Raw genomic sequence first — 11,542 nt, 5'->3', positions numbered from 1 at the left:
AGGAGAGTCAATTTGAGGTTTAGTAGTTTTTCTAGTTATGAGCCCTAGTTTGTTCTTAGCAGATAGAGCAGTAAGCATATTTTATGCCAAATGACGAAACCATTCCCATCGAAAGGTAGAGATACTAAGTGTGCACCAGGTCTATCAGATGGATGTACATAGAATGGGTGAGATGGATGTATAGTAAAGTCATCAAAACCATCTAACACAGAAGAAAAACTAACATCTGGACTTCCTATGATTAAACCCTAGAATTGTAAAATTCCTAAAACTGATACAAAAAAGTACTCGATTTTCACCAATATGCAGCAGGGTTAAGGAGAATGTTACCGTCCTTCTTTGCAACCTAAAGAAGGTAAGGCCTTGAGACAGAGTTAACCGCTGAAATCAGTGAGAATGAACAAGTACCGGAGATCTTCAAAGGAAAATACCAAAAATCACCGTGAGAAGTTCAAAATGGATGCAATGCACAGCTAGAAAATACCGTAGCCCAAATCTCCACAACAAAACGCGAGAAGAGATGGAGATCGACGGAAAAGAAAATTTCCATGGAAATCAATGAGGGTACCATTGGTCGAAAGAGGAGAACAAGGATCATTAATTTCTTGCTCTGATACCATGTTAGTGTAAGAAATCGAGTTGTGAGAAAGGATTTTACAGAAGAAAACCCTATAAAATATAAAGAGAGAAGAGAGAGTTTATTTCATCGAAAAATGTATAGAAGATACAAAAAATAAATCTGATCTCTTTCTAGATAGTTCTCCTACTATATATACATGAGCTATTAGTAAAAAATGCATGGACTAAAATATAAGAAATGAAAGTTGTAATAAAGCTAAGTGGGCTGTCGGGTATCAGCTATTATTGGGTCTGGAGATGGGCTCCCGTTAACATGTTATAAGAAAAATTAATTTATGGTGGATATCTAATCTTCTCTGTTATCTTCATAACTCACATTACTCTAATATTTATGGAGTTATGATTGTAAATTTGTGATCTTCCTCCATGATCTTCCTCTCAAATGCTTAATGACATATTCAATGACATATTTATAATATTGATTCTTCACTTTTCATGCCTATATAAAGGCCTTGTAACAGATAGAAAAATATACACAATTTGAAGAAGAAAATCTTTTGCTTCTCTCTATTTCCATTTCTTGTTCATGTTTTACTAAATTGCTTTTATTTCATAACACGTTATCAGCACGATGCTCTTACTAATTAAGATATCTATTTTTATAAGGTATTATCTCCTTCCTAAAAGATTAAGTTAATTTCTTGTCGATCTAGCTATGAACGGTTTCTCTTTTGCAAGAATAGTGAGATGACTTAGCTTGCTGGATATTTTTAATTCTTTTTAGTTATGTTCAAAATTACTAGTCATATGCATGTGTCATTTGGTTTCCATGGCTTTTTATTTGCACGAAATGCTATGTGTTAATTATAATAGTCTTTACTATTTTTCATATGTATGAACCAATAATTTGAAAATTATTTATTTAATGTACTACTAGATGCAGTGTGCATTAACTAATACTTAGATAAGGTAATATCATCAAGGTTTATATCTAGCTAGTCTATTAGGACATATTTTGTGTAAATACAGAATATGCTAGTAACAATGATTAAGCTTTCTTGTTTTCTGGAGTAGAATATATCTCATTACACTTTGGATTAATTTATGATTAATGAAATGGTAGTTCATGATATATAGTATTATATCTAAATAATATATTTTGATAAGTTTACATATAGTATATTAGTACATGAGTATTTACAAGACAAAAATTATCATTGATACTTATCATTTTTAATTCACTTATTTTTATCATAGTGTTTAATATGTTGAACTTACTAAAGTTTGAATTTATGGCTATGTAAAATTATGGTACATTCCCTGAAGTGAATCAGACAATTTGTGATAAACGTTATATAAGGATAAGACGGTGGGTTCAAATCCCAATGCACCATAAGGGTAAGGCGTCGGGTGTGAGTCCCGGTGCACCGTGATTATAAGAGTTGGCTTTGAGCCCCAACTTATTATGGCCTAACATGCCCTTATATGGGTAAGAGTTGATGACATATTGATGACGTAATGATGATTACAGAAAAATAATATATTTTTCATGAAAAAGGCATGAAGATTGTCCCACTTAGATTTGCTCCATTCTTAAAGTGAATATGGTAACGGCGCATAATAAGTCTAAATGAAGACAAGTGATTGACCAATGAACGTGGTCGTTCCAAAGATCAAAATAATAATAGTCATCACTATGATTTTAAAAAGGAGAACAATAAGGGTTCTCAAAATAGTCCTTCAAAGTGTGAAGGCAATATTTACCATCAAATTGGTATGAAAAATAATAAAGCATGCCGCTGATTATGATTCATTCCTTGAAGAGAATATGACTTATGATAAGCATTGAGAATGCAGATCCATTCCTAAAGGTGAATGTGGCAATATGTGATAAAAGTAATGAATAAAGACATGGAATACATGATAGGATCAATACCACACAACTCACCTCTAAGGAAGGTTTGAATGAAATAAAGAGAATAAATATTATTGTGTGGTTTGATGGTAGGCTATAATTACAAGTTTTAGTCACTTATTTAACTCTAACTTACTGCACTTTAACTGAGTTTGAGCTTTAATCTCTAGTGTTTTGCACTTATTGTGTGTTATATGCCTTGTAGGAGTGATTCCGAGTAATGTAGATGTTATGGAGATAATTCGAAAGATTTGGAGCTTTGAAGTCTGAGTAAAAGCTCAAGGGATTAAGCCGGGATCATGTTCGGGGTCGAGGACCAAGTCTGGATGTCAAAATCGAAGCAAAATCCGTACACTGAGAAATTTGCACTAATGCGACACGCTATGCCATGCACTGTGCTATGCGTTAGTGCAAATTCTACCTAGAAATCAAATTGCAAATCGTACTGGAAATATCCACTACCGCATCGCATGGTGCGGCGCAACATGCGGCGCGGTAGTACAAATTTATTAGAGTATCGTCCAATTTTCGCTAAAAAGAGTATTTTCGTCCTAGGTTTATTGGGGGATGGCTTAAATACACGGGAAAATACCATTTTCGTGACTTTTGATACAATTTCGACCTAAGGAGGCTAAGGAGGAGTTGGAAGAACACAAGCACAAGGATTTCATCATTCCTTCCTCACTCAAGATCCGGGTATGGATTGAATTTATGTTTTCCTATACTTTAGTTATATTTGTGAAGAATTTCTCCATGTCTATGGAATAGATCCTTTTGGGTTTTGATGGATTTGGTGTATTGATGATTGTTTGTGGATTATAACTCTAATTTTATGTATTTGACTCATTTTGGAAGATTTAATTGTTGCATCTATATTCACTTGTTCTTGTCATCGAAAGAGGCAAACTTGTGATATCTTTGCATTATATTGTTGGTTGAGTTCATAGATTCTTCTAAATAATCGAAAGAGGCTAGTTGAATTATTGATTAAACCTAGTTAGGAGAATAATCGAAAGAGATTTTCCTAAAGACCGATCCATTACGTATTCTTGCATATCTTCACAGAGCTTAAATTGGTTCATATTGAGAGGTTAAGACTTAATCGAGAGAGAAGTTTCTACTAAACAATTGTACTGATAATTAAGTGAATTCCAGAGATTCACTTTAACATTAGAAGTAAATTATCTAGAGTTAAATCCCAGGCAATTATCTTGCGCCTATCCTATAAAAACCCCCATTTTCTCCCATTGATATTTTCTTTTGCTTAGGCCTTGCTTCGATTGTCATTAGTCAATAGATGTAGATTTTAGATTCTTAGATAAATTTTAGTATTAATCATATAAATCTCAACTGTTGATCCTCCTGGATAGCACTCTAGCTACAAACTACGATAATACTATTTGACTCCAATCGCTGTGGACACGATATTATACTATATTATCTTTGACTAGCGAGCACAATTTAAGTATGTGTTTTGCGCTCGTCAAATTTTGGTGTAGTTGCCGGGGATTGGCAATCAATAGTATTTGAAATAGTTTGTAGTGCTAATTCAAGAATTTATTTTATTTTTTTTTACTTTTATTTTGTTCTTTACGGGTTTCTCCTCCATGTGCAGGGCAAGATGTTAAGTCCATAGTGTATGACACGATCTTCTTGTAAAGAAGTAATACCCTACAACCCGGAATTGGAAAAACACCCGCGACAACTAAGAAAGGAGAAAGAGTTCACCGTAAGGTTCTTGGGGAAACCTTCAAACCAAGAATACATGGCTAATAACGATGACAATGAGGTAGAGGCAGCTGCAAGAATAGCTACTAAGGCAGCCCATAGAGCTGCTGAGGAAACTATCGTAAACAAAAGGGGTCGAAGATTCAATCTAAATCGACCCTTGATTGAAGACCAGTTCAAGAATGCGGTACCAAGGCTTGGTAGAGCATTGGGTGACTATGCCAGACCAATCTACAATCAAGGATTGTCAAGTGTTAGACCACCTCCAATTGCAACCAATAATTTTGAGTTGAATCAAGGTTTGCTTCAAACCATTCAAAATAGCTGCGTTTTCATAGGGAAGATGGACAAAGATCCAAACACGCATCTTATGGACTTCGAGTAGATTATGAACACCTTTCAATATAATGGGGTGTCACAAGATGCAGTGTATTTAAGGGCATTCCCTTTTTTACTTAAAGATGAGGCAAAACAGTGGCTTTGAAGCTTGCCAAATGGGTCAATTAGAACATGGGAGGAAATGACCAGAAAAGTTTTTGATAAATATTTCTCCTCAGCTAAGACAGGCAAGTTTAGAAGAGAAATCAATAACTTCTGCCAAAAAGAGAATGAAACTATTTTTGAAGCATGGGAGAGGTTTAAGGAGATAGTTAGGAGGTGTCAACATAGCAAAATTGAACTCTGGATGCAACTCCAAGATTTTTGGGATGGATTGACACCGACCTCGCATAGAACATTGAGCAATGCAGTTGGAGGCCCCTTTATGAAGAAGACTCCAGAGGAGATAGTTACAATTCTCAATGAGTTATCCGAAGATGCTAATCAGTGGCCCTCTGATAGTGTAGAAAGAAGAAAATCAACTGGTGTTCACCAAGTTGATGCTACTACATCTGCGCAAGTACAACTTGATGCTATGTCTAAATAAATACGAAAGCTAATTGTAGCTTCGATGCAAAATGTACACCATGCAACTTGTAATATATGTGGAAGAGGACACCCAACTCATGAGTGTCAAGCCTCAACTGAGGAAGTGAATGTTGTAGGAAACTATAATTTTAATGCAATGGGTCAGAGGCACCCCAGGTTTTCATGGATTTCACCTGGGGTACTGCAAATGCATGGCAACAAAACAACCCCAGATTCGAGGAACAAGGAGCTCTAGGTTTTCAAAATCAGCAGAGGCAAAAGTATCAACCTCCACAGTCGAATCAACCCAACATGGAAGATCTTATGAAGACCTTTATTATCAAGACGAATGAGTGGCTTGATGCCCATGATGCAGCTATCAAAGAATTAGGTACATCTTTTCGAAGCCTAGAAAGACAGGTTGGGCACTTAGCTACTCTAATGTCTGAGAGAGCTCCAGGAACACTCCCGTCTGATACAGAAATAAATCCCAAAGAAATAGTGAATGTTATAACTTTGAGAAGTGGGCAAGTGTTGAAAGATCTCACCCAATCCACAAGGATATGAGACATAAAAAAGAAAGCGGGGAGCAGCTGAAAAGTGGTGTCAAAAAAAAGAAGGAAGAAAACTCGAGAAGAGAGGAACCTGAGGCTAGCAAGCATATGCCTGCACTACCTTTTCCCCAAAAGCTAAGTGGAGAAAAGCTGGACAAACAGTTTGAGAGATTTCTAGATGTGCTGAAACATGTTCATGTAAACCTACCATTCACAGAAATGCTCTCACAAATGTCGGCTTATGCCAAGTTCTTGAAGGAGATCCTGACAAAGAAGAGAAAAATAGAGAGACCTCAGTGGCCAAGCTCACAGAGCATTGCAGTGCAATATTGCAAAACAAACTCCCACAAAAGTGTGGAGATCCATGGAGTTTTACCATACCTTGTTCTTTAGGCACTACTAATTTTGATAAGTCTCTATGTGATTCTGGTGCCTTAATTAATTTAATGCATCTATCTATTTATAGGAAACCAGAGAAGGAGATTGGAGAGATAAGGTCTGCACCAATATCTTTGCAGCTGGCAGACCAAACGACTCTAATACCCGAGGGAATAGTTGAAGATGTCTTAGTTCGGGTAGATAAGTTTGCATTCCCTGTGGATTTCATAGTGGTTAATATGGAAGAGAACAAGGAGATCCCTCTCATCCTGGGAAGACCATTCCTAGCAACGGGTAGAGCAATATTAGATATACATGAGAGAAAACTCATGCTTAGAGTGGAGGAGAATGTGACTTTTGAGATGGATATAGAAACGAGGGTAAAATGGGAGAAGCTAACTGCTAGTGTTGTGTGGAAAGTGAAGGGCGAAAAAGACAAGGCTACAGTGAGTGAGAAAGAACAGTGTGGGGTGTATCCCAAGAAGGCCGAGAAGATGCTATCTACATGGATGAGTGCACTAGGTCGGGCGCGAGGGATGGAGCCCAACTTCGACTCAAACCCCGACTAGATGTTCAGGGAAGATTTCCTTACCTCTTCCTTTTTATTTGTGTGTCATAGGGATATGACACAATTTAAAGTGTAGGGTGGGGATGTATATATGTATAGAATGCATAAATGTCTATGTGTATGTGTATTTTTGTAATTCATTTGATTGAAAATTTTAAATTTTTTGATTTTTCCTGACAATGGATGTCATTCGACAGGTTTCTTGAGGGATTAAGTCGAAAGAAAAAGATAAAAGATTTTTTTGTTAGGTAACGTCTGAATTTCCCCTTGGTTTTTCTTTGTGCCGCGGTTCTTTTCCAAGGTTTTTGTTTGAACCAGGTGTAGTTAGTTTTATTATTTTAGGAGTAGGAGATCTTGTAATGTTATTTTAAATGAAAGCAATATCTCTTGACTTTATTATGCCTTGAGAATAGTAAGTGCTTTAGTTGTGACGCTTATGCTCAGTTTTTGACTCTTGTATAAGTACATTAAATTGTATGATCTTAACTTTACTTAACTGCTTTGACTAGAGTGTCTCGATGAGTCCGATCCTGAGTGAGTTATGTGCCATGTGTGTGAGAGGTTTCGTGTATTTTGTGCATTGAATTTGATGTATAGAACTTGCCCGGTATGTTTGCAAAGCGAAATAATAGTTTTATTCAGTATTGGAAGTGATATAGGTGTTTCTTTGTTGAGCCAGTTATATGTTGTACCTACCTAATTGATATGTATGTTAGTTAACCCCTTTTGAGCCTGGAATCTTGTTTCTTTGGCAACCACATTGCAAGCCTTAACCATTTGTTTGAATTGACCATCTATTCGAACCTTTTTACCTCCCGCGAGCACTTGAATTTGTTATGAACTTTGTAAAAGTTAAAGTGTGGGGTGTTGGTTTGGCTTTTGAGTGGAACTAATGAAATAAGGAGAAAGGTGCACTGTATTAAAAAAGTAAGATCCACTTGAATTGAAAAAGAAAAAAAAGAAAAAAACATTAATTATATGATTGTGTAAAATATTCCATGATAGTGGTAACTCTTGATGTAATTGTGCTTAAAGAGGTTGGGAGTTAATGTATATTGATGTGAAGGTGGAGTTATGGCTTGACATATGTGTGGGGTTTTGAACAATGAAACGTATGTATTAAAGTGCTTAGGGAGGTGTAGTCAATATATCCAAATGTATCGTTCCCGTCCCACAGCCTACATTACAACCAAATAAAGTCCTACTTGATCCTTGATTGAATGAGCTCAATTTGTATAGTAATACATTACGGGAAAGCTTATGGTACGTCTTGTATAGCACATGAATATTACTTCTAAGTCTGAGTGAATTCTTTCTGTCTTGAGTTCTTAATTGTTCTTAAGCTTTATTATTTTTGGAACTACTCTCTATTGTTGTGTGAGGGCACTTGATTCACGAAAGAAAGGTAATGTCGTTGACCTCTGTGTTAGAGTAAGTGAGCGGGTTATAAATAATGCGTGGTGCTTTTGAGTCAAATCTTGAAGCTACGATGTTACGGTATTGTGCTTAATCAATTTTAATTATTCTTGGTGTGAATTGTTGTGAGAGTTGTTTAAAAATGTCGTGTCTATATTAAGTGTAGTTTGATTGCTCGAGGACGAGCAATGGTTTAAGTGTGGGGTATTGATGGTAGGCTATAATTACATGTTTTAGTCGCTTATTTCACTCTAATTTACTGCACTTTAACTGAGTTTGAGCTTTAATCGCTGGTATTTTGTACTTATTGTGTGTTTTATACCTTGTAGGAGTGATTCCGAGCGATGTAGATGTTATGGAGCTAATTCGAGAGATTTGAAGCTTTGAAATCTGAGTAAAAGACCAAGGGATTAAGCCGGGATCATGTTCGGGGTCGAGGACCAAGTCTGGATGTCAAAATCGAAGCAAAATCCGTACACTGAGAAATTTGCACTAATGCGATGCACTATGCCACGCACTGTGCGACACGCTAGTTCAAATTATGCCCAGAACTCAAATTACAAATCGTACTGGAAATATCCACTACCGCGTCGCATGGTGCGGCGCGGCATGCGGCGCGGTAGTACAAATTTGTTAGAGTATCGTCTAATTTCCGCTAAAAAGGGGTATTTTCGTCCAGGGATTATTGGGGAATGGCTTAAATACATGGGAAAATACCATTTTCGGGACATTTGACACAATTTCGACTTAAGGAGGCCAAGGAGGCTAAGGAGGAGTTGGAAGAACACAAGCACAAGGATTTCATCATTCCTTCCTCACTTAAGCTCCGGGTTTGGATTGAATTTGTGTTTTCCTATACTTTAGTTACATTTGGGAGGAACTTCTCCATGTCTATGGAGTAGATCCTTTGGGTTTTGATGGATTTGGTGTATTGATGATTGTTTGTGGATTATAACTCTAATTTTATGTACTTGAATCGTTTTTGGAAGATTTAATTATTGCATCTATATTCACTTGTTTTTATAATCGAAAGAGGCATAACTTGTGATATCTTTTCATTATATTGTTGGTTAAGTTCATAGATTCTTCTAAGTAATCGAAAAAGGCTAGTTGAATCATTGATTAAACCTAGCTAGGAGAATAATCGAAAGAGGTTTTTCTAAAGACCGATCTATTATGCATTCTTGCATATTTTCACAGAGCTTAAATTGGTTCATATTGAGAGGTTGAGACTTAATCGAGAGAGGAGTTTCTACTAAATAATTGTACTGATAATTAATTGAATTCGAGAGACTCACTTGAACATTAGAACTGAATTATCTAGAGTAAATCCCAGACAATTATCTTACACCTATCCTATCAAAATCCCATTTTCTCCCATTGATATCTTCTTTTGCTTAGGCCTTGCTTCGATTGTCATTAGTCAATAGCTGTAGATTTTAGATTCTTAGATAAATTTTAGCATTAACCACATAAATCTCAACTGTTGATCCTCCTGGATAGCACTCTAGCTACAAACTGTGATAATACTATTTAACTCCAATCCCCGTGGACACGATATTATACTATACTATCTTTGACTAGCGAGCACAATTTAAGTGTATATTTTGCACTCGTCATGGTTACACAAATATGTCATTGGTCGGGTACATGTGATACGCCAAAAATATTTTGGCATGCCTTATAAAAGTTATTAAAGGCAAAATTAAAGCAAGAAATAATTTTGCTTATGATGATTTTGACCATGACAATTTATTATGATATGATTTTCTCCGTGAAAGAGACATTCTTTATATGGATGGTGTGACAAAAGATCTTACAGTAGAATATCAATTAAGAGCTACGGAAGAATTAATTTGTTACTATCGGATGAATGAAATTGTTCATGACATTGATATTATAGTAAGTCTCAAAAGAAACATTTTGAGTTTCAAATGTATTAACCAAAGTGATTGGCATATTGAGACTATAAATGAAAAGAAGATTGAATATCTTTATATTACTATAATCATACCGGGTAAATATGAAAGGTTACCTAATTTTTTTTCTATTTATACTACACAAGTATAAGTATGATGATGCAATCACAAGCCACAAGTAAACTAGAGGTTTACTAAAATAAATATTAGTTGGCATAACCGGTTGGTCATCATGGTTCAATTATGATGCGAAAATTAAATGAGAATTCACTTGGCATATATTGAAGAAATAAAAGATTCTTAAAGAATTCTCTTATGTTGCGTATTCTCATGATATACTAATTGAGGTTAAAATTGAATCCCTTGATTTCTGGAACAAATAAAAGGTAATAAATATATGGGCCCAGTCACTTGCCATGTGGACCATTTACTATAATATGATTTTAATAGATGCATCTATTTTATGGTCACATGTGCATTTGTTATCAACTTGCAGTTTGAATTTTGCAAGGTTGCATGCTCAAATTATTATAGCACAGTTCCAGAGTATAAATTATAATAATTTATCTTGATAATGCTGGTTTAAATCCAAGTTGGTTTAGCAGAAATTGTATGCCTCCAATTATAGCTAAAACCATTGGTTATGAGAATAAAACTCCTAAAATAAAATTTGGTATGTGATGTATTATTTAATATACAACAGCATTTGTACGTATCTAGACAAGTTATGATATGTTCTCCCTATCACAATTGGTTCAGGGTCAGGAACAAAATAATTTCCATCTAGAAATATGAATGTGATATATGATTTAATTGTTCCACCACAATGCAAAGATGGGTCTCCAAATAAGGTTGGAGATATGTGTTGGTGATCCCAACATTAGGGGGAGAAAATGGGCAGCTGAAAAAGTGATACGTGGAATGAATTATTATGAATGCATATAGATCCTCGTACAAGAAAATATGAACTTGAAGTTCAAGTGATAATTCATTTGCAAATTATTGCCAGATGCATTTGCTGACCCAAAGCTAAATGTCATATTTCAGCTACTAATGCTCCAAATAGAATAACATCCCTGATGGATAGATTTTATGGCATGCATAAAGCGTAATAGACTAATCGGTTCCAAAGTTAAAGCTCCTTGAAGAAGGAGAGGAGCAAATGTTCAAAATTGTCATAATAAGGAGGCAAGTGCTCTAGAAGAGCACCACGCCATAACACTTCATAAGACCTCATGGGAGAGGCTCAGATACATGAAAATAATGAGATAAAGAAATCTCATTAACTTATATCTTTATTGGGTAATAATGGAACCCACATAAAATGATCATCGATGATATTGTTAATATAATATAGCACTCAATATTATTGACGAGGATCTTGAGCTCAAATCTGTCATGAAATTTGGACTGATAAATGATTGGCCAAATGAAAAATACGTAATTAAAATTGACTTCACCTGAAAAATGTGAAGTTGGACGGATAATCCCAACACCTGAAAGTATAAAGCCAGTGGAGGTATAAATATGTTATTGTTTGAAAAGAGTCAAGTCGATAGACATAAACACGACTTGTGTC

The 11,542-nt window shown here is 35.5% G+C and overlaps 1 non-coding gene across 1 annotated transcript; it reads right to left on the bottom strand.

Moving 5' to 3' along the window:
• Positions 1 to 4,790: 4,790 nt before the first annotated feature.
• LOC142172181 (small nucleolar RNA R71) lies at positions 4,791 to 4,897 on the bottom strand. The gene has a single exon (XR_012701558.1). It is a non-coding gene; the product is annotated as a small nucleolar RNA R71 (small nucleolar RNA).
• Between the last annotated feature and the right edge of the window lie 6,645 nt (positions 4,898 to 11,542).

Source organism: Nicotiana tabacum, chromosome 17 (assembly GCF_000715075.1).
Source record: "Nicotiana tabacum cultivar K326 chromosome 17, ASM71507v2, whole genome shotgun sequence".
NCBI lineage: Eukaryota > Viridiplantae > Streptophyta > Magnoliopsida > Solanales > Solanaceae > Nicotiana > Nicotiana tabacum.
The sequence above is the reverse complement of the archived record's forward strand: the minus strand, read 5'-3'. Positions and strand labels throughout refer to the sequence as shown.